Source organism: Protopterus annectens, chromosome 4.part0 (assembly GCF_019279795.1).
Source record: "Protopterus annectens isolate FY-2018-M chromosome 4.part0, PAN1.0, whole genome shotgun sequence".
Taxonomy (NCBI): domain Eukaryota; kingdom Metazoa; phylum Chordata; order Ceratodontiformes; family Protopteridae; genus Protopterus; species Protopterus annectens.
The window spans coordinates 1,308,593,587-1,308,619,661 of NC_056733.1; positions in this window are offsets into that span (position 1 = coordinate 1,308,593,587).

The following is a 26,075-nucleotide window of genomic DNA, read 5'->3' on the forward strand; positions in this document are numbered from 1 at the left end:
GTCACAGTACTGAGCCCCTAAGCCATGACAGCATTTCACTGTCACAGACACAACTTAAGTCACTCACACATACCAGTTGGGGAGGTCACAAACATAACAGTCACAGCCAGCAGGACAATTGTAGACAAATGCAAACACAAACAAATGCTGTATTATGCCCTCTGAAGAGGCATATGAGTAACCACCCCCCAGGCCTATGCAGACAGATAACAGCAGGCCAGGCAGTGTGATGTGGGTTGGGTTGGGTAGGCTATGAAGTCACAAACTAATATGCGTGTAATTGAAAGCTAAGGTCTGTAGTACAGTGGTATGCCTCAAGCCAGTATGATAGGCAACAGTACAGACTGAAATGGAGTACCTGACATAGCAGTGCAGGCCTAGCAAATGTGTATAAGTGTCAGGTGTACCCCTCATCCTATGTACACCCACAGTAACAATCAGGTGTGCCCCCCGGGTAGAAATGTACAAATAATAGCTGTCCCCCTGTATGTAGAAATGTTGATAAGTCTATGCAAATTGTCTCATGGAAGCCCTGCAGGCACAGCGTGCTTCCTGTCGATGTACAACACAAAGGTGAGCCCTGAAGTAAAAACCAACTTGAATTTTCACACACATATATATATATATATATATATATATATATATATATATATATATATATATATATGCCCATAGTGGGCATGCTCACACACTTAAACAAATTTAGCAAATGTCAGTCAACAACATACTGAAAGGTCATACTGGGCATGCTCACACACTTAAACAAACAAAGGAAATTTCAGTCAACAACATACTGAAAGATCATACTGAACATGCTTACACACTTAGGCCATGTCTGAGTGCAGCAGTGGGCCACACATATCTGGCAGATGCAATTCTTACTCCAGACACATGTCACTATTCACCAATCCTGCCTTGCACACACAGTGATATGAAAACAGACCCATATAATATATTGGACTCCTGTCATAATCAAACTATGCAATACAAGTACTTAAGTTGTTCAAAGAAAGTGAAAATCCAAAGAACATCAATAAATCTCCGATCAGTATCATCAAGAAACAATGAGCACTCCTAACATTATCCAAGCCATGTCCTGGCACAAATATTGCCAAAGAGTCCATAGAGAACCATGAAGCTTTATTTAGCTATGTCATAAATATCAATGTAAACTCATATATGTTCTGAGTCAGTGCAAAATGTAAATGAATACATGTACATGACTGACATTGCCAACATCTTGTCAGACAGGTTCATACATATTTACCCCCTCTCACTGACAAAAGGGCCCATTACCATACTTGGAGATTGTGAAAAGCCAGAAATCACATATACAATGGTTAAACAGCTCTATCCAAACCTAAAAGACGGTGTCTATGGGATGACATGGTGTCCCTGGCTGTGTCATATGTGAACTCCAAAACAAACAGACCCTGCACCTGAACCATCTGTTGAGACTCACCCTCTGTACAGGATATGAAACTGTTGAATGGGTTACAGCAACATTTGGCACACTCCACAAGTGTTGGTGCACAACAGACCATGGGAACTATTGTCTTATAAGCCTAATAAGCTTGATCTGCAAGGCCATGGAGTCCATCATTATGGAACTCATAAAAAGAGCTATTGGGAACCTACAAACACCCAACCCTACCTATTTTGCTTTGGTCAGGGGCAGATCATGGTCCCTAAACCTGCTAGACAGTTTTCAAGGCAGTTACCCAGGACATACATCAATGAAATCAGCTCCACACGGCCTACATAGACCTTGAAAAGCCCTTTTCCAACATCCCACACACATGTCGTATCCACAAAATCAACAACCTGTGCATAAACACGTATGTCATGTGATGGATTGCCAACTGGGGCACAGATCGATCCCACAAGGTAAGAATTGTGGTCTCCCTGTTGGACTGTAAGCTGGTAACAACTGCTGTCCCCCATGACTAAGTCCTGGGACCCCTCCTGTCTGGTGTATACTTTTCAGAAATACAGTAAAACACACGAGGGCTATGGTTAGCAAAGTTTGTGGATAACTGCAAAAAGGTTGTCATAATCAATGCTTGGGACAAAAGATACATCCTTAAAAAGGGTCTCAGTCAGACAGATGTGATGTCAAAATTATGGCCTCGAGCTACAGTCATACTAATACCACATAGGTGCCAACACCCTAAATATGGAGGTAATAATAAGGTATCTATGGACATATGTGGATAGTCATCTCTACTTCCAGAAACACATTCACAAAGTGGAAAATCATGCTATGTGTTCCCACAAATTGCCAAGATCTTTGCATGTAGGTCAAAGGAGGTTCCCTCTACTCATCAGTCATCAGACCCATCAGAGAGTATCACGGCACACTTGCAATGAATCTGACTAGGCACCTTAAGTAGCTGAAAAGACCACTGGAGTACCTCAACAAGAGGATTACTGGCCTCAAACAGTTGCCCCATGCAACAAGACTGAAGTTAACTCAATCTGTACTCTGTTGCATACTGTCTACTCAGGCGATATCTGCCCAACAGACAGGTCCATGTCCAATGCAGAACTGATGTATATGCTCTATCTGAAATAAACCCAAGCTCACTCTGCCACATGCTCTAGGGATATAATCATCACAACAATAAATAGAACATGTTGGAGGGATACATTACTAACTCACAGACTTCCCTTGCTTTGGAACAGGCTCCCAACCTACATTAAGCTAAGTCCCTCACTGTCACTCTTCCAGAGAAGCCTTGATGAGTGTATGTGAAACTGAACTGTCACACCATGGATACTTCATCAGCTCTACTACACAGAGGCATAGGGAACTAACCCCATGTGTGGTGATAGCTGCACACTCTGGCCATACTAATATATACCTTCAGGCAGATAGCCTATTACCTACCTATGTACCTATATATATGTGGGGGGAACACAGTATAATAAGCCAAAGATGGATGGGCAGAGATGTGTGTAAGAGGGTGACCATGACAGGGAGCCATCCAGGACTGTCCCACCTAGCACACATCCCAATGCACAAAAGACATGAGGTGCACATCTCACTCACTGTACATAATAGCCACCAGTATCTGTAAGCATCATAGTGTATGTGGTGCATGTGCCTGCTGTACAACATGACTGTACAATGAAGTACACATCTACTATCTGTAGACATGTACCTGTCACATAGGTTCATAGGAATGTAATAGACTATCTTCACAAAGGCATATATTAGCCTAGGCAAGTTGTGCAGCTTTCACCACCCCATTGGTTAGTCTCCAAAGCCCTAGTTCTAATAGTTAGTACCCTAAGCCCCTTTCTAGTGGGGCTGCATCAGCCTGGTGTGAATTGTCTGTTTCCTATCCACTCATCAAGGTTCCTATTGAAGAGTGTCAGCAAGGGGCTCTGTCTGATGTACATTGGGACTCTGTTCCACAGTGAGGCAAGTGTCTGGGATGGTACTCTATCCCACCAGCATGTTGTATTCATTGTTGTGATAAGGTTCATATCCCTGGAGTCTGTAGTGCAACTCAATTTTGTTATCCGTAGATGGAGTATGTTCAACAGTTATGTGTTGGACATGGCTCTGTATGTTAGGCAGAGTGTGCCTCTGAGTAGGCGGTACGCAATGGAGAACAGATTTAGTTTTACCAGTTGTGTTGCATAACACAACTGTTTGAGGCCAGTAATCCTCTTGGTGAGGTACCTCTGTGGTCTCTCCAGCTGCTGGATATGCTTAGTCGAGTACATCCAAAATGGTGCATTGTACTCAATGATGGGTCTGATGACTTAAGAGTAGAGGGCCACCACTACCTCTTTTGATCCTGATGCCAACTCTTTGTTGATTAGGTGGGCCACATAGGATTTCCTAATCACTTTGGCAACATGGTTGTCAAAGGAAAGATGACTATCTACTTGTGTCCCCAGATCCCTTATTACCTTGTCAGTTTTTAGGGGGTAACACCTATGTGGTAGTTTGTGGGTACTTTGTTTTCCCCAAAGGGGATTACTATGCATTTTTTCACATTGAGCTTGAGGCCATGATTCTGACACCACACATCTGTCTCATAGAGTCCCTTCTGGAGAATATTTGTGTCATCCAGGGAATCTATTATGGCAAACACTTTACAGTTCCCAGCAAACTTAGTCAACCACAACCCTCATGTGTTGGCATGTACTTTTGAGAAGTCTATACCAAACAGGAGGGGCCCAAGGACTGAACCCTGGGGGACACCAGTTGTTACCGGTTTAGAGTCTGACATGTAGCCAGCAACTCTTAATTTGTGGGATCTATCTCTGAGCCAGTTTGCAATCCATCTTGTTATGTATGGATTTATGCCCAGGTTGGTGAGTTCATCTATGATACCTGACTGGGGAATGGTGTCAAAGGCCTTATTGAGGTATAGGTAGGCTGTGTGGAGCTCCTTTCAATCATCTGTAGCCTGGGTAACTGTCTGAAAGAAATCCACCCAGTTCAGGAGGTGTGATCTGCATTTGACAAAGCCAAACTGGGTGTGCTCAACTGTGTGAAGGTTCCCAATGTCTTTATTGTTGACTTCCATTATGATTGGCTCCATTGCCTTGCAGATCAGACTCGGCAGGCTGATAGAGCGGGAATGCCAAGGGTCTTTTGTGGCCCCACTCCTGTGGAGTGGGAAGAACATTGCTGTGCAACATTCTATGGGTACATATCCTGTAGAGAGGATGTATAGAGAGGTGTAAGTATCCTTGCTGAATATGGATACATCCCCACCCTATGTGCTATGATCCAGGTTCTGATGCTGGAAGGTATGGAATGAGAAATATCCTGGTAGTGCTGGTGTGCTCTCTGGAGCCTTGAACTAGGTTTCTGTTACTGCACAGATATCAATATTCTCCATACAGAGAAGTGCCTTGAGTGTGTGCATTTGGAGGCTGAGACTTCTGGCAATGAACCTCCAAACAGTCACCAAGGCCATAGATGAAGGGAAGGTAGTCCACACAGCCTATCTGGACCTCGCAAAGGCATTTGACACAATACCCCACTCGGACATCATAGATAAGCTATCCAGCTTAAACATAAACCCCTATGTCACAAGATGGGTTGCTAACTGGCTCAAAGACAGAACACACAGAGTCAGAATTTCCGGAGTCATGTCAGACTCGAAACCAGTTACAAGTGGCATCCCACAAGGCTCGGTCCTGGGACCTCTCTTGTTCGGCATATACGTTTCCGAGGTACAGGCCAACATGGGAAGACTATGGCTGACCAAGTTCGGAGATGACTGCAAACTGGGCGCCATAATTGACTCTCCAGCTGACACAAACATCCTCCAAAAAGGTCTCACAGAGACGGATAACTGGTGCCAGAGCCATGGTCTAAAGCTAAATGCCAAGAAGTGTATAGTCATACCCTTTGGCAAAAACTAAGTGCCCACCAATTACCACATAGGTGGTAACCCATTAAATACAGAAGAAGTAATTAGAGATCTGGGGACCCAAGTTGATAGCAATCTCTCCTTTGACAACCACATTGCCAAAGTGGTTAGAAAGACCTTCTACATAGCCCACCTTATCACGAAAGGATTCACATCTAGATCAAGGGAGGTAATAGTGCCCCTTTATTCATCCCTCATCAGGCCCATCATAGAATACAATGCCCCTTTTGGGATGTACCTTACCCGACACCTGCAGCAGCTAGAAAGACCCCAAAAGTACCTCACAAAGAGGATCAAGGGACTCAAACAGATGCCATATGCTGCCAGGTTAAAGAAACTCCAGCTTTACTCAGTCACATACCACCTACTTAGAAGTTATCTATGCCTGACATACAAAGCTATGTTCAACCCAGAATTAATGGACATGCTCCACCTCAGAAAATCTAAATCCCTTAGAACCACACACTCAAGGGACTTAAACCTCAGCACAGAAATAAATAGAACTTTCTGGAGGGACAGATTCATAACCCAAAGGCTCCCTTTGCTTTGGAATAGAATCCCGGTCCATGTTAGGCAGAGCACCTCACTGACTCTCTTCAAGAGGAATCTTGATGAGTGGATGGGAGATCGTAGATTTACCCCAGGGATTACTTCTGTGTCACTACTAGACAGAGGCACAGTAAACTAACCTTAAAAAAGGGCACAGCAAACTCAAATCTAAGGGTGGTGAAAGCCAAACACACTCGGGCTAGGCTTATAAATGCCCCAGGGCAGATAGCCTAGTATGAAGCTATGAACCTATGAGTAGCATTTAGCTCACTTTGTGGTTATTTGTGTTGGTTACGGGGTTTGGTTTGTCCTGAGTGACCGGTGTTCCACACCTGAAGTCAACGCCTCATTGGTCCGATCCGACCATAAGCTAATTACCCTAAATATCCACATTCTGTCCCCACCCCCATTAAGGAAACCATGTTAAAAAATTCTCCAAAGCCAACTTCATGCTTTTAAGACAGAAGTGGTGAACTTCATGGCACCCATGCAGATGGACAATACAATTACAACTACTGAATCCTACACAATTGTATTTTATAAGCACTTACATGAGTGCATGGATTGTGCTATCCCAAACAGAACCAAGACGCTGTCCTCCAAAAAAAGGAAGCCAATCTGGTGGTCCCCTGCCATAAACAAACTGTACAACAGAAGGAAGAAACTGTTGCAAAAGAGAGTAAAATCCTATGAGTGGAGGAGCTCCCTGCTCAGCCTCAGTAAGAAGCTGCGATCTCCGATAAAATCCTCCAAAGCTAGTTACAAAAACAAAATCGCCACTGATTCTAAAGACAACCACAAAGCATTCTATAGCTATGTCAAGAATCTCAATGGCAACACTCAGATCTGCTCTGAGTTACAGCACAATGACACTAAATGTACAGACCCAACTGATACTGCCAACATCCTGGCAGATAGGTTCAGTGCTATCTTTATCCCCCTTTTACCCATGAAAGAGCCCATCTCTATACCGGAAGAATGCAAAGTTCCTGTAATCACGGCTGCACAGGTAAAAAACACACTCTCCAAAGCCAGGAACACAGCATCCATGGGACCAGACAACATCCCAGGCTGCGTTCTACACGAACTACAGAACGAACTGGCACCACACCTAAGTACCATGTTCAATCATAGCCTCACCTCAGGCTTTGTGCCTGCTGAATGGTGCACAGCGACGGTTATCCCACTACACAAGGGGGGAGCCACCACGGACCCTGGGAACTAGCGCCCCATTAGCCTGATGAGCCTGGTCTGCAAGGCCATGGAATGTATCATCATGGAACTTATAAACAAAGACATTGGTAATCTCCAAACTCTGGACCACAACCAGTTCAGGTTTGTAAAAGGCAGATCATGTCTCCTAAACCTGATAGACTTCTTTGAAGCAGTCACCAAAGCCGTAGACAAGGGTAAGGTGGTTCACGCAGACTATCTAGATCTTGCCAAGGCTTTCAACACAATCCCCCACTCTGGAATTATAGATAAACTCACTAAACTAGGTATAAATCCCTATGTCCCAAGATGGGTTGCCAACTGGCTCACTGACAGAATCCACACTGAAAGGAGCAGACTCCAAATCCAACTTCAGACCAGTGACAAGTGGAGTACCACAGGGTTAAGTCCTGTGTCCTGTCCTGTTTGGTATCTACTTCCCTGAAGTACAGGCTATCACAGAAGGTCTTTGGCTAATGAAGTTCGCAGATGACTGCAAACTAGGAGCCATAATTGAAACTACTAATGATGTGGACATCCTACATAAGGGCCTCACTGAGGCAGATGCCTGGTGTCAAAGCCATGGCCTCAAGCTCAATGCCAAAAAGTGCGTTGTCATCCCCTTTGGTAAAAACTCTGTACCCATGAACTACAACATATGTGGTAGTATACTTAACACTGAAAGTGTGATAAGAGACCTTGGGGCACAGGTGGACAGTAGTCTCTCCTTTGATAATCACATCACCACAGTAGTCAGGAAATCCTTCTACGTGGCACACCTCATCACAAAAGGTTTCTCATGCAGAAAAAAAGAGGTCATTGTTCCCCTCTACTCATCACTCATTAGATCCATTATAGAGTACAACGCCCCTTTTGGTATGTACCTCACAAGACATCTACAACAACTGGAAAGGCCGCAGAAATACCTCACAAAGAGGATTACCAGCCTCAAACACATGCCCTACACAGACCGCCTCAAAAAACTCCAGCTTTACTCTGTCGCATATCACTTACTCAGAGGTGATCTCTGCCTAACATACAAAGCTATGTTGAAACCAGAGCTGTTGGACATGCTCCACTTAAAGAAATCCCAATCCCTCCGAGCTACATGCTCTAGGGATCTAAACCTTGTCACCACAATAAACAGAACATGCCGGAGGGATAGATTCCTGTCCCAGAGACTTCCCATACTCCGGAATAAACTACCTATCTATATCAAACAAAGCTCCTCATTAGCACTCTTCAAGAAAAATCTTGATGATTGGATGGGAAATAGGAAATTCACCCCAGGGATCACTTCTGTGTCTCTGCTTGACAGTGGCACAGGAAAATAAATTTCTTGGGTGGCAAAAGCCAGGGTACCTTTCTGGCTGGGCTTGTATAGGCCCCAGGGCTGATAGCTTAGTACCTGCCTATGAACCTATGAACCTTTAAGCCTTGCCTAAAAAAGGTATTATGGGGACAGCAAGAGCCTTTGCCAGTATTCAGAAGCATAGGGGCGACAGGTGCAAACCATCTGTAGTGAAGCAATGAGGCTTGTCTATCATGTCATCACAGGCAGACAAAGACTGGATCCCCTTTGAATGACACCAGAAGGTCAGCCAATTGTTGAAGTTTATCATCTTTCTGTTATATTGCAGTATCATGTAGGTGAAGGTAAGATGCTACTCAAGGTCAGGGTCATACCAGCCTGGGCTACATGATCATAGAGCTACTTATATATCTCTTGTCATGTTGTCCTGGTAGGTATGTCTCAGATCATTTACACTGACATGTACAAAGAACACGTCATATATGTACCTGTTCTGGAGTGATGTAAGTGCTTGTGTGATGTGGCGGATCATAGCACCTGATAGACAACTGACAGCAACCTTCCCCTTGTCCAGCCGAGTGAGTGGAACATCTGTTTGCCTGACTATGGAGTCACCTATTACTAGTGTGTTGGGTATGTTGTTTTGCCTTAGGGCCTGTTGTGAGGCACACTGCTTTGGTGTATTATGTGTTTTCTGGCGTGTGCTTGGAGGTGCATGTTGCTTGCTTGTCTGCTTAGGAGGACACTCTCTCTTTTTCAGATTAATATTTGTATTCTCTGAATATGGTAATGTGTATTTATGTGTGTGTTTTGATGGTGCTTATATTGTAGGTCTATGTGAGACTGTTGGTGTTGTGGTTGTATGATCCTACTCCTCTTGACTGTATTGTCCAGTATTGGGTTGACAGATCTTAGCCACTGGTTTGACCCTGTGTGTGCCAGCATGTGGTGCATCAACTCATATATGATATGGTCATGGCCTATACATACAATACACTCACAATACACATAGTATGATAAGCCTGCTGTGGTTAGCAAATGTGAAAAAAACCTTTGGGCAAACTGTCAGCAAGTAATGTCTGTATTGCACCCTGTAACTCCATATTGCTTGCTGAAGTGTAAAGACGTACTTAGTTTGGATTAAGAACCCCACACTTGCCAACTCTGTGTGTCTGTGTGTGTGTGTGTGTGTGTGTGTGTGTGTGTGTGTGTGTGTGTGTGTGTGTGTGTGTGTGTGTGTGTGTGTGTGTCTGTGTGTGTGCCTGTGTGTGTCTGTCTCTTCCTGGGGAGAGAGCAACCTTTTTCGTGACTACTCACACCCCTTAAAAGTGGTATACTCATCTTTGTCAAGTCTGATGATGTCACCATCCTTCAAATATACCTGTGTAAAGGTGAAATCCCAGTAATGTGTGTAGCGCATCATGTAAATGCACTGCTGTAGTATCATAATGTAGTTAGGAAGAAGTTTGAATCTTGTACTTGCTGACTGTGTCTGTGTGTTCCAGGTGTGTGACACCATTAGTCAATGTGGAGTGGGTTTTGAATTTTCTAGTGCATGACATATCACAATGACAACTGTATGTGCATTACACATGTAAGGTAGTTGTGGGGCAATGCCATATACATACATGTGACCTAAATTATTTCATAGATGGGTACTCTGATTTCTCCATGAAAGCATCTGTTATCTTTGCCAGAGTGTGCTGGTGCTTTCCAGACCATAGGTCACTTCTGTATGCTCGTGACAAGCTTAGCCACTGCAGTTATCCCTGGGCTACATCTTCTGTTTCACATCCACTCATCACGGTTTCTATTGAAGAGTGTGAGTGAGGGTTTATGCTTGAGGTATATATTAATCCTGTTCCAAAGCAAGCAAAGTCTGGCAAAGATGACTAATCATTATAGGTGTGCAACAACCTCTGTGGATCTGCATGCAAACCCTTTATTGCTTATGTGCTCCACAGAGGGATTTCCAAAACCCTTTGGTAATGTGATTATCAAAGAGATAACTAAACACATGGCTCTATGTATACATTAGTATCTGTTCCACATTTTGGGGGCTACTACCTATGTGGTACTCTGGGGATACTTTGTTTTCTAAAAGTGGATAACTATGCTTTCTTTGGCTTATAGCTTTATAGCATGAGTTTGACACCAGGTATCTGTCTCTATGATACCCTTTTGGAGGATGTGTGTGTCATCTGGAGAATAAAGTATAGCCCACAGTATGCATTTTCATCAAACGTGGCCAGACATATCCCTACTGTGTTTGCTTGTATCTTAGAAAGCTATATGCCAAACAGGTGTGGTCCCAGGACTGAGTGCAGGTGAATACCACTTGTTACTGGCATATAATTGTACATGGAGGCTGCAAATGTTACTGTGTGTCCTACATCTGTGCATCAGTTCTCAATCCATCATCTAACAATTGTTTATGGTCAGTCTGTTGAGGTTATGTATAATACCAGAATGTAGGATGGATATGAATTGCTGGTGAGCTATAGCTTGGCTGTGTAGACCTCCCCTCCCTCACCTATAGCCTTGTTAACTGGCTTGAAGTCTACTAGGTGTAGGAGCCATGATCTGACCTTTAGAGAACCTAAGTGGGTATGGTGCAGTGTTTGCAGGTTCATAATGTCTCTGTTAATGAGTTCCATAATGCTGTGCTCCATAGCCTTCCAGATAACATTTGTCTGGCTTATAGGGTGAGAGTGTCCAGGATCTTTTGTAGTTCTACCCTTAATCAATTTATGTTAACATTTGCACTGGGTATGACGAGGGTGGACAGGATTAGGAATAAGTATATTAGAGGGTCAGCCCAGGTTTGAAGGTTAGTAGTCTAAGCCAGATAGGCAGGATTACGTTGGTTTGTACATGTGCTGAGGAGGGATGCAGAGTATATTGTGAAATAGATACTAAGGATGAAGCCACCAGGTAACAGGAAAAGAAGAATGCCTAAGATGAGGTTTACGGCTGTGGTGAGAGAGGACATGCAGGTGGATGGTGTGACAGAGCTAGATGCAGAGGGCAGGAAGAAAAGGAAACAGATGATCTACTGTGGCGACCCCTAATGGGAGCATCTGAAAGGAGAAGAAGAAGACATTGTAGCTCAACCCTTGTGGACTGTGAACACCATTACCGTGCATCATTCCACAAGTATGTAACCTGTATAGAGGCTGCATCTGGACAGAGTGTTTAGGTGAGTGGTGACTTCATATGTCAGCTTGTGTATGACACAGCCAGGGACACTGTCCAGTACCATTGCCACTGTGGTTTGGACTTTGGTAAAGAGATGTTTTAACTAGAGTGTCTGTGAATCATCAGGTTTTACATTCTTCAAATCTGGAAATGTGGCCCTTGTGTAAGACAGGGTGGCGAAATCCGCATTCAAACTGTCTGACAAGAAATTGGTAATGTCAGTCAGATAAGTGTACTTTGTGACCATTTACATTAACTGTGACCCGATCTGAAATTTCCCCTGTAGATTATAAACAACACTAAAAAAAGCTTTAGTGTTGTCTTTGGAATCCTTGCCATTTTGTATTTTGAAGCTTGCCTTGTATGTTTAATGAGGGCTTGTATTTTCCCAATGATACTGACCAGAGAGGTTATCCCTTCTTGATATGTAACTCTTTTTTGGTACAACTTCACACCTTCTATTACATATTTAGTTTATGGCAGGGGTCCATGAGACTAATGCACTTTTACTGTATAAGTGAGAATTTATTGTGTTTGTGATAGCACGGTCCATGCAACCCTGTAGGTGAACAGTGTGCATTACTAAAGGATTATGCAGCTGGGACAATGTTAACCTTAGTAATGCAAACCAATGACAGATAGCCACAACAGCATCACCCACAGCACAGTGTCAACCCGTGTCATACACACACACATGCATACTCAAGTTCCAAAATGTGTGTAGTACAATGCATACTGGCCACCAACAGAAACTATGGAGTGTTAACACTTGCCAATACAGGGCATGTCACCCTGCCCATGTGTCCAATATGCATGTACATGCAGACAGTGTACCTCCACCATGTTCACAAATGGACACCTGCAAATGTGTGTTGCACACACCCCACACTTACTGTCCACTGTATAATGCATGCTGACACTACTACACACATCAGCCAAGTGGCACATGGGCAAACAAAACACAATTGGAATAAACACTGGTGAAAACAATACAACATTGCTAATTACAGCTTTAATGCATCATGCCTGCTCAGCTACACCTTCAAGGATATCATTACACTTTACTGCTGACAACATGCTACACATCCAACCATTGCTATACTTTATTAAAGTCACCCTGTGCATCAGCACCATGTTAGCCTGTTCCTGCATCAATATTACAGATGACAGGAGGTGGCACAGGTTTCATCATATGCACAGGGTGTGTTGTTTGTTTGCCAGAGGCCTACAGTGAGCCATACAATTGACATGTGTGTGTGTGAGTGGGTGTGTGAGGGCCATGAGTACTGTTATGGGCCAATGTTGATGTCATGTGTGCGGGTATGTGTTTGCCCTAGGTTTCTGGTTTATGTGTGTGTGTCTGCATGCACACAGTTTCACCATGTGGCTGCTATATACAGGGATTTGTGAGACAGCTACAGACTGTACCTGGCAGGCTTTACAGATCACCATCTCTGGCCATGGATACGGAACCTGTGCTTGGCAGGGGTGCTACAGACCGTATCAGGTACTAATACAGATTGGGTACTTTCTGAAGAGGTTGACATATGTCCCCAGGGTCCAGGTCCCTGCTGGGACTGGCCACAGCCACGTGCATGTGGTCTGCTAGGACGGTCTATGGACAGTCCCCCCAACATTGCTGGGGCTGGTACTGGCATTACGGGAGCGGCTGTGACTTGATGGACGTCCACGGCGACCTCCAGCTGGTGATGTTGCTGGCATATGTCCACGTCAACGTCTCAACTGTTCCGCACTGTCCTGATGCATGGACATGACATTGTGGAGGACATTCAATGTCTCACCCCAACATCTATCAATGACCTCAGTGTAGTTACATATGGCATCTGCTAGCTCATGGATAGTATCATTTACAGAGGTGTAATGAGCCCTCTGTGCCTCTAGCCCCTGTCTGGTGTACCGTTCCATTCATGTCTGTGCCTCCATGACAGCCTGGAACATGCGTGTGGTAGAAAGAGGTGTGGCACATCTGCCAGGGGCATGATGACCAGCAGTGCTCTGACGAGAACCCCTGGGCATCTGCCTATGTGGTACCATTCCAGACATCTGGCTATTGCTGCTGTGTCCTGATACATGTGCCATAGATACCACACTGTCCTGGCCAGTGCCAACCGTACACTGTCCCTCAGCTAAGGGCAATGGTGATGATGGATGTACAGGCAGTATGACTGTGTGCATGGATGGGGTGGATACTTGTGTACTGTCAATTGGTGGCCCAACAAAAGATCCTGACAAACCTGCCTGTGCCTCAACACACCTATCCTCATCATCAATGTCTGTCTCAGTGACATCAGGTCCCCTGCTGTACTGAACCAGCCCCACCTCGCCATCTGCGAGAGGAAAACAGGAAACACATTTTAAGACCTGAACATGACTTCAGACCACATGCACACATGCGCACATGCACACATGTGCACATGCACACATGCACACATGCACACATGCACACACACAAAGCTACACTTCTCCCGAAAGCAGACACACACAACACCAGCGATCACAGAATATACACAATAGCAGGTGATGGTGGGGTACAGTATCACAAGCAAAGCAGTCACATCACACATGTTAGCATGCAGGACATGTGTTGGTCAACAGCATGCAGTGCAAGTGTAGTCAGTCCTTGTTACTAACAGTATACATGGCTTTGATGCATGTGTTTTGTTATTAGGTGATGGCCCTCCCCTTGGAATACAATGCATACATGGACACAACATTGCTGTGCAGGTATTCATAACCCTGTGATGTACTGTGCACCATATCTCACAGGTGTACATGCCATTGCTGGATGTGTATCTGTGTGTCAGATAGGTATCCAATGCTGATTACAGCCTCTGTGTCTTTAGCAAATAATTGTGGACACATTTTTAGCACATGCATGATGAGTATTCACACAACATCATCAGCGGTGCATGGATAATTGATGGAATACAATTCGGCCGCACACCCAATGTACGGTACTTATGCTGAGTGTAGATCATGTTATGGACATGCAAGTCTCATACATGACATGGCATGCTAAAACACAACTGTATATTTAAACACTACACATAACCAATATGTGTCATGTGACCTAGCCACTCAATAGCATCACAAGACATATATGTGTCAGTTGTGCAAATGGTGATTGGTATGCATACTGTTTAGAGGTTCATATGTGTGCACACATGCATCATTATGGTGTGTAGCAATGACAGCTATGTGTAGTACTGTGGTTACAATAACTGGATGGGGTATAGTACCATAGGCCATCATCATGGAGCATCAGGTGCTCACTCAAGGCTACAAATGTTTCACAAACCAGCACTAATCATGCTGTGCCAGAACTGTACTACCTTGGCTAAAGTCACGATTTCACAACCAGTTGTTACGTGAGTTTGTAAGGAGGCCAATAAGGAGCATTCCCTGACATGAATGTGTAGTGTGTTGCAGAGTGTTTAAATGCCCTAGGATAGGCCTCTACCCCTCAGATATGTTATGTGTAATGTGTGGATGAGATTTTGGATACTGGAGTCTGTCTTTACAGAGGGTCTGAGAATCCTTTATGTCTAGCATGTTAAAATGCTCTGTGTATGACATAGATGTGTATGTTATGTGCATATTGAGTATCAACTGTGCCTATCCAATGGTCACTACAGTCTAGCCACATTTGTTTGAGATGGTCTGGGTATTTCATGTGTTTGAGGCAGCTAATCACATTAGTGAGATGCGCATGCTCTTACACCAAACATGCACAGCATGCATTATGGGTAGGTGTGTTACATGTGTACATGGCCTACACCTTAACTATGACATGCACTTTTTATTTACAATAATAAATGTAGAACACACTCACCAGCATCTGTCCCCTGCCTTGATGTCACCCCAGAGGGACCTACATAGAGATGAGACAGTTTGTCAGTGGCCACAACTGTGGCATTGCTACTTTGTGTTTGCAATCTTACAGTACAACAGTTTACATTCACAGGGCTACAGATTATGTTTCAAATGATCAGTATTGCACAACAACAGGCTCCACATTTTTGAACGACACACTCAACATCTCACATATGCATGATCTACCAATACAGATAACAGTAGTCTACAGATATGCTATGTCACCTGCATGCTCCATGTGTGCTTGCTGGGTGGCTTTCAACCTCCATCATGGTGTATGTCTTCTGCTGTTGTTGTTGGGCAGGTGCCACCAGGCTCATGAGCAGCTCCTCCACTCTGGTTAGGGGGGATGGATATTTACACCACCTCCTGTTGCAAGCTGTTGTCTACACACATCAGCGGCACACTGACAGACATGTCTGAGAAGATCACTGCAGTGGTGGCATATCTGCTCATATGTCCAGTTATGCAGGCCTACCTCACTGACCCTGCAGACAACATCTTGCCACATTGCAGTATGCTCCTGCTGGTCCTGGCTGGTTCATGAGAACATGAGACGGTAGTGCTGAATCATACTGCTAGTAATGATATCATCTTCAGCACTACTGTAACTCAGGTTCTTGTGGTGGATCATGATCCCTGGAAGACATAAATGCAAAAATATGTCTGAGCAAGTCATATGGCACATTTAACATTATACAGTACACATATCACTGAACTGCCATATATAGCAACTTATAAGCTAACCAAAAGTGAAACACTGTAACTGCCACTTATCACTGCTCACCCCACAACTGCTTTAAAGTGCCTTGCTCACTCTCTATCAAGTGAACCATGTTATGCACAGCAACAAAATAAAATCACTATATAAGACTTTACAAGAGTACCTGGCACACTGTATGCAACACGATGCACCATCTAGCCACAGCAGGTATACATCAAGCTGATGTGTAAAGAAATATATCATCCATCAGAATCAGTGTAAGGTCCAGTAAATGTATTACTATTATACCACACAGCTTGTTAATGCCAAACCCGTGGCCAAAATATGTGCACAATTGGGAATGTAGGTCATATACTGCTGTAGTACACTATGAATGTTGCTAGATACGCAGTTATATGTATTACCACACATATGTCAAAGGACATGTTACAGACATACCCACACACACATCAGACATACTTAAAGGACACAAAGGTATGACAACCCAGATAAGCTTTCAGTGTGTACTATACAGTACTGTGTGTCAGTACTTACGCAACCTTAATCTTGAGAAATGTGATCTGTGATGAATACAGGGACCACACAAAACAGTGGTGCAAGCAATTTGGACATACACCATACTTTGCTGTACAGGTCCAGAGCTTCAATTAGTGCTACAGTACACACAGGATTTGCATTCAACATTGGTACCAATTAATAATCATAGCTGTAGTGCTTTAGTCTCCAATGACACACCCTAGTTAAAACCAAGGAACTTAATCACACTGTATGCAATAGCACTTGTCCTGCCTAGCAACAGAATACACAGCTTTTGCTAGGATCAAAGCAAGGACCCATAATACCATAACATATACAGTTTCCCACTAAGCTATCCCACAGATACATATCTTTGATGTATTCACAAACATATTGTCCATCACAGTCAGTCAACAGTACAGAGAATCTATTGCAACAAGTAGATGTAGGTGTGTATGAGTATATATAAATATATATATATATATATATATATATATATACACACATCCATTTGTCTATATATACATATATATGTAGGCACATATACATTTCACCTTTCATAGTGAGCATATCAATTATACAAAGGATGTAAGGTGTACAGTAATGTAATAAAATCGCACAGCCTTGGGATAAATGTGTTGAAGGTGTTCACAGCCCAGGTCGCTTTAGCAGGCCTTACTGGCTTCAACATTGCAAACTGAACAAACCACCTACAGTGTTTAACCACCACATTTCATATACCAGCACTGTATGCTGTCTTGTTTGTCACACACTAAAATCGACGTACAAATATGCGCATACTAACCTTCACCAACATATATATCTTCCCCCTTCACAAACAGTTGGAATATGTCCCCTGCTCTATGCACATATACAGATGTGAATATATATGACACATATATATTTCTCCATATGTGTGTAGCATACACACACATGGTCCACACTGTTGTAAGCCCCTGGACCTCACAGCTGAACTATTGCCCTTGCTGTAACACAAACAGGTGTCACATATGAACACAGACTAACATTGGGGGGGTATATATGGCAACAGATGCTAGATAAGCATACTAGACTGCTACAGCAGTAGCCAGTGCTAAGCTACACTTTAATATGACTATTATGCATGTGTTTTTCTGTCATACCCATGTTTATATAATGTCAGTGCTAATCCCCCAACAGCCATTGGCCACACTACTGTACAGAACACAGATAACATGGATCAGATCTTTGACATTTAATGCTGAGCTACACATTTCACAGGTATGTCCCACTACCCACAGGTACACACAGTGTTGTCCATAGCAGTAGTTAAGCAGAACATCTGTGCATAAAGAAGTACTGCTGCCACATATGAATGTTTCACATTATGTAGGCTATTCTTCAATAACATCTACTACATGCCAGTAAATACATATGTGTTACATACCTTTCCTTTGTATAATTTGGTAATATTTATTTTTCCTTTTCTCTGTCTCTCTCTCTCTCTCTGTCTCTCTCTTTGTCAGTCTCTGCAATAGAGTGATTGAGTTTGTTGGCAGAGATTGCAGCCTGCTTTTGTAGGAATTTGCACATGAGCATGTGATGGCCTCTGCACCAATTAGTGGCCACCATTTGCTAATTGCATGCAGCCTGCTGTGTAGTAATTGCAGTAATCACTGTCATAGCAACCCAGTACTATAAATTGCTGACTCATGTAGACGTGGCCCTTTCAGCTTTCCAAGATGGATATCATCCTTGTTTGGTGTGGACATCATTGTTTAAGACAGAAGGTTGGTATAGTTCTTATATCAGAAGCCAGGGGTGTAGCCAGAGATTTATATTTTGTACTCAGACCTAATGTTGCTGCTTCCAGTACCCACTTGTCAGTGTAGAAATGTACTCACCCCTCATAATGCTACCCCAAGATACATGGAAAGATGTACTTTATTTTCAACTGTTACAATTAACTGGCATACAAAGCTAGTTATAGAGATGTATTCCTTTGGCACAAGAGTTGTTTGTGAACTGCTATACTGTGAATATTCATTTACTCAGTTCTAAACAGTTTGTGCTTTTTTAGTGTTGACATTAGCACAAGCTGCTCAGGAAAACTGGACACATTTCAGTACTGTGAGTATGCTTACCTACATCCTTGGTAGACCCTGCACACACAGGTATATTCTACATTTTGGTAGGGTTGCAGAAGTACAGAGAGCGTAAGTAGTATTGTGTGGATTTTATCTTGTTGGACTTACAGAGTTCCTGTGTACATGTTAGTTTATCAAGGCAAGTAGTCTGTCTGCGTAACTCCTAACTTTGGACCTATCCACATGATAGCCAGAGAATAGCCTGTTATTTTTTGTCTGTGCACCACACAGGTCTTTTCAGCAATAGAGCAATGGCATTCTTACAATTGGTTGCTACCAGTACATGGCTACATCCATTAGTATTTCAGTGTTGCATTCCTACATAAGGGTATGCTTCCGAAACTCCTTCCAAAGCTATTTGCACAGTGTGTAACAGCAGAAAGGCTAATATGCCTCTGTGTTTCTGCCTCTGCCAGACCTCTCAACCAATCAGGTACATATTTGAACAGACTCAGGGAAATGTCAAGAAAAAGTCAGGGACAATCAGGGACATCTTTAAAATATTAATGCCATTAAGTTGAAACATTGAGAGAATCAGAGCATATGAATTAATATACATTTTCTGAAGTAAAAGAAGTGTCTAACTCTTAATTATTGTTATTATTCATTAAGTGTAATCCACCACATTTCTGGCCAAAGTCAGTAGTTTTATGAGGGATTCAGAGGGACAGAGCTAAAATTTGTGTCAAAATCAGGGACATCCCTGAAAATTAGGGGCAGTTGGGAGGTATGGCCTCTGCCCTAAACAGATATGCCAGTGTTTGTCCTGCTGTGATACTGTGTGGGGTTGTAAAGTGATGGTGTAACATTATTTCCTGCTAGAATGGCTGCTTCTCATCACAGGCATGTAATGTAATCCCACAGCAACTGTTGTTCAACATCCACAGAACATGTTCTGTGGTATGGTATTCTTAATTTTCCTTTACATTCACTCATTCTGATGCATGATATAATTATTTAAGCACCAACTTGATGTATATCTTCCATGGCTTAGTGGTACTTCATGTTGGGTAGTGTTTGCAAGGTCCCGGGTTCGAGACTTGCCGAGGTGTTTTATTTTGCTCCTGAGAAGAACAAGGGCCCTCACATACAGAGTGACTAAGGCACTTTTAAGCAGTTGTAAGTGAGTATGCATGGGTTTGCGCATTGCTGCGCATTGCTTAGCCAAGCGCAAACAAGCACAAACTCATGCAAACCCGCTAACTACTGCTTAATAGTGCTTACTCCCGCTTACACTCACGCTAATTTCTTTGAAAGAAAAGAAAAATGGGGAGATAGGAAAGTGGTGAAAAGGGGGCACAAAGAGAGAAAGACAATATGGAAAATAACTCAGGATGTACAGGACGGGTGTAGGGAAGGTCCATAGCTGCCCATTTCTTCAACAGCAATAGCTGTGCATATGCTATAAATTTGGAAGTAGATATGAACCCTTCAACCCCTGAGAGAGGGGTGAGGACAACAAAGTATGTTGTAATGCCAATTAAATAACATTTCATGTGTCCAGTGGACATGTGTGCAAAATGGGCAGCTATGTATGGGGCGTAATTTTTTTTTTTGGGAGCAGATTGCCCTTTTTATTTTTTTTTCAGGTGAGAGTGGAATGTGGGGTAGGGGAAGTAGGTATATTTGGGGAGGTAGGTTGGGGAGGTAAACAGACAAAACAAAGAAGACGCATACAGGGGTGATATATGGCACATGTGGTGGGTGAACACCTCTGACAGGGAGGGATGTTTGGAAATCGCAAGCCCATGAGCCCCCAGATGGAAACAGTGGGACTGAGGTCCCCACCCATGAGCAGTCACCACTGCACCTTCACAGTCCAGAGGGTGGCTGTGCTAGGGGCTGTGTAGGAGGGGCAGGCTGACCCGGGAGTTGCGCCACTCAGGCCTCAAGCTGGCGTAGAGGTTCTGCAACAGAATGTTCAATCTCTCTACGCACCACAGCCCGGACCGTTCGAAGGGTGATAGGTGCCCCTCCGCCCACGCTTGCACGGGGGGCCGAGTCCCATCCCCTGCAGTGCTTCCACCCAAAGGTGGCACAGGGCCAACAGAGGAGGAGGTCCCAGGCTGGACACCAGATCTGCTGGTGCCAGGTGCCATGGCCAGCTGAGGTGGGACAGGTGGGTCCGCTGGGACCGGCCTTCCCATACAAACTATGTTTTGGATAGTTTAATAAAGATATGAGTTAGTAACAGTCAACAGCATTCCCAATTAGTTATAACAGCTTGCAGAAGTATTCCTATTAAACCAACACACCAGAATTTCAACAGTTGAAAAGCAAGCATAACAAATGCATATATAGAAAATTAGTAGACATTACAACAGCATGCAGGTTGAATTGATGGCAACAGGCCACCAATATTGTGGTATTTTAACAAGGCATATGCATAGAAATAAATGTAAATATTTATAAACCAATAGGACATATGTTCCAACAAATGTTTTGAGATTAGACATACCGATTGAGGTGTGGAATTGCATTTTTTATGCACATACAGTAGGGTGGGAAAAGATAGCTCAATTAACAACTTCTACATCCTTCTAATTTTCACTACATTCCTATTAACTGCAGTTATATGTCTCTTACATGTATTATTACACTACCCAAGATCCTTATATTGTGCAATTGGATTCCGCTAGATCATTATATACATGAGCTGTATCTTACATACAAACTGTCCAAGATGCAGATGTTACTGCAACATATTTTGAGAGTTGCTCACACACACACACTACTGCTAAAATGATACACTGACAGACCTACTTTCGTATAATTATCTAGATATGTTCAGGTGAAAGTATCAGTTATATGTTAACAGTGCCCTACATTTCTGGCAGCACACTGACATTTCTGGGGAAAACAATACCAAGCTACTCATGTGCCAGATTAACCTAAACATGCTGGCTATGAACCAATAGTTGAGGACTGTACATATGCATACAAGCTACTGGCACTCCCTTCATCCACGTTATATGGGCCTACCCAAGTGTGGGTTGACACTGCTTAATACAACATTACTATTTGTAGAATGCAACAGTACAACAACATATCAAAGAAAATGACACAGATGCACTCCATGAATCATACATTTATTGAAGGATTATTACAACTTTATTTATTTATTGGGTTAAAAGACTTTTTGAAGGCTCTCTCATTTATTTTATATAACAGTACATGCAGAATAATTACTAACCTGCCTGATGACGCAGCCTTTGCAGCCTATCTTCATGGGCTTGCTGGTTCATAGCCTGGACACCTGCAGCTGTGAAGTAAATGCAGTGATATTGAGACATACCTATCCATAGTATAGACAAGCATAGCAATTCTTAACTACTTAATACAATGGCTACTTACTGAGTACTTGGGCATTAGGCACTGTACGGGATTCCTGGATCCACTGGTCTAGTTGATCCTCCCTACATCACTTCAGGTCAGAATAATGGTGCCTGACCTGCTCACCAGTCCGAGGAACACCAGTGGTACTGGTGAAATCATGGGCAAGACTGTTCCAGGCCTCTGTTTTATATTGGGTACCCTTGTACTGGCCCCACAGGAGTCTTTCCTCATGATTGTGGACAAGGAGCCAAACCATTACTTTGGACTCTTGGATGCCCCAGCGTTGCGCTCTAAATCGAGTGCCTTCTCCAACACTGGCCATGCTGACTGCAGAAGGAAGCTACAACCAGTTATAGCAGGTATTCCCACCTGTGGAGCTTAAATATGTCTCATTTCCCGCACTTATTTGTTATTGGCCAGTTTTGGAAAAACACAGATGTAGGCACGCCTGCTTAGCTGATGTTGGCAATGTTTAAAATTCCTTTGATAGATATGTGTCTGTTGAAAGTGCATGTTTATGAAATGCTGCCATGGCTTAGTGGTTAAGTACTGTGACTATAGTGCACCGTGTCCTAAGTTCGAGCCCTGCCACTGTTTTTTTATTTTTTTTCCTGCTGGGAAGACCTGACTGGTTAAGGTACAGTAAAGGAGGTGTGAGCGTGTTTAACCAACTTTGCGCAACTTTGCCCAACGATGCTCAACGTTGCCCTACATTGCTCGATGTTGCTCGATGTTGCGCTGGTTAGCACGGTGCGCAGCTATGCGCAAATACGTTGCATTTGCGCTGGTTAGCGTGGTGCACAGCTATGTGCAATTGTATTTAAATATGCTCAATAATGGTAAAATGTGCTTAGCAGTGCTTTATATTGCTTAAAATAGGGTACTCATGTCTCAGAATGCATAACCATTTCACCTTCATATATATATAATTCGTTCACTACTACATTTAACAGTTCAATGCTTTTTACAAAACTTATACATAAAAAATGTCAGGAAATATTTTTATATACAGATTTCCCACTGAAAATGGAACGTGCAGTAGTGGGACTTGAACCGGGAATGCCTCCTGTTTGTGTGAAGGCTCTAACCACTATGCTATCGCTATTTTGCTTAATTTGCATATATTTTTCTTATTATCCTCTTCTGGGGTCTAAGTTGCTAACTGTAGCTAAGCAATGGGCAAACCCACGCAAATACGGGCAGCTATATCGGAAGAAAAAAAAATTATTATTTTTTTTAATTTTGTCAGTTGTTTAACATATGGGGGAGTGTAGTGTTACATTGTGCACATGTGAGCAGACTCGCTCATGTAACTCGAAATTGCGGCATTTTTTCATTGCAGGGGCATGGAATTTTGGACTGCTCGGCAGTCCAACACACCCCTTAAACTCGTCCATGATCCGTGTAAGCTTTAGAGTTGAGGCAGCGCACCCTCATTAATATGCGTGGCACACTGCTGTCATACTCTTAGACTGGCTCTTCCATGTAAGACTAATCTAGTCTTACACGGGAGATTAGTAAATCCGGGGGAAGGTGTCACTGGGCATGCTCACACACTTAGTAGCACAGGGCTGTTCGGAATGCACTATGTGTCCATCTACACAAGGCTATACTGGACATGCTCATACACTTAGTAGCACAGGGCTGTCTGGGATGCACTCTGATTCTAAACACGGAAGGCCATAGTGGCCATGCTATTACAGGTAGATATAAAGAACACATTGTAATGGGCTCTGGCGTTAGTTGTCATTGTTAGCAGGAACGCTGCTCTACATATATTTGACACTGGTCTTTTACACAACATCTGCTGCTGTCCATCACCTCAGATGTACCATCCCATACCAAGCACAATATCACCACTCGCAGTGATGTCTTGCTAGGAGTGGAAACTGCTTGACCAACACAATGAGCCTTGCTAGAGGTGGCAACTGCTTGAACAACACAATGAGCCAATGTCCTGCTCTAAGTACGAGGTTGTCCAGTGTTTGTCATTCTGGGATGACATGAATGACAGTAGACAGGCCTTTGACACATATCACATGCATCCATGATATCAAGGGAGTGGGATAATACCCAAGTCACATCCGCTCATACAGTGCCATTCCAAGGCAAATGTCCTAAACACAGGATAACACCCTGACACCTACAGGACAACTGCATTGTATGCTTATGCTAACCAGTGCTAGATGTGTAGCGTCCATAATCACAGCTGCTCACTGTAGATCCAACAATGGGGAGTACTGACATCTGTGCAGTGAGGAACACCTGGCTGATGGATCTGTAGTGCACAATAGCACTACCACCATATACCTCAGAACCAGACATGTGGGCTATAACACAGGTACGGACCGCTCCAGGTGGTGGTGTCCCCACATACATAGAGGCCACTCACATGTACTGACTGGTACCCCCAAGAAAGGCATCACAGATGAGTCATGTGCAGGACACAGTGTCACATGCTGCATTCTAGGATGTAAAACTCAGACACCACCATGCCCTTGGACCACCAACACACATGCATACATGTTGTAGGACATATAAGAGTACACCACCATGTGACCCTTGACCAGTGGACTGTACCAAGCTCTACATTAACTGTAGCGAGTACCCATGTACTGACACAGTTGCATCATGTGTTATGCAATGCAATGATACCACTGTCTGTAACCAGGTCAGCTGTACACATACCAGGTGCCCTCGGTTATTTACAGCATTAGCAGATGACTGTTGCTGTACACCAGTACACACCCTCATGTATGGATATGACATACATGTATCTGCCCTGGGTATGTACATGCCACACACACACACACACACACACACACACACACACACACACACACACACACACACACACACACACACACACACACACACACACACACACACACACACACACACATACACAGACAACATACATGTAAATAGCATAGCTGTTGTTGTCCTTTGTGCAAACAGGTGGCTACAGCCATTACACACATGCACATGGAATGTAGGTCCATGGCTGCTGAATGCTAACAGTACCTAAGGTGTGATATCAATGATGACAGAGGTAACATTCCCTCTGTACCAGTCACCCATTACACTTATCATTTCATACAACAGTCCATGTGCCATGTATGTCATTACACAAGTCCACCAATAGCAATGCCTACAAACATGCCCAAATGACAGGATTGTAGGACCTACACACATGTACATGTAGTGGTGTGTGTTCAGATAACATGCATGTGCAGTTGCTGATGTATGCAAGTGACGTGTATCCTAGTACATCATGCAGTTGCAATGCAGCCTCAACATTGCCAACTGTATATGGTGATATGCTGAATGTACAGAAAGATGTACCTCAGGTATGGACAGATGTGTGGAAATAACTAAGTGGTGGAGCATCTTTGCAGATGGATGTTTGCTGAGGACAGCTCACAGGTGTGGCACAAGTGGTCCTACAATAACCTGTGTAACCGGTAAGCAATGGTTTTGTTAATTGAAGGACATAACACACAACTTAGACAGCGGTCAGGGTGACAGCAAAGGTAAATCACTTGACACCTGTTAGCAGTTAAGATGTCCCGTGTGCATATATCAGCACTGCTGCCAAAGGAATCATCAGTACACTTTGTAATGCATGCAATACTGCTGTAAGTCTGTCATACATATCATGAGCTAGGCAGGTCTTCGATTCACAGTACTGGCATGTGTGATTGCTTGTGTGTCCATATATGTCACATATGGTGGGGAATACATCTCAGTTGTTACTCACTCTCCTGTACACTAGTGTACACATCTGTACAGACTGCAATGTAGAA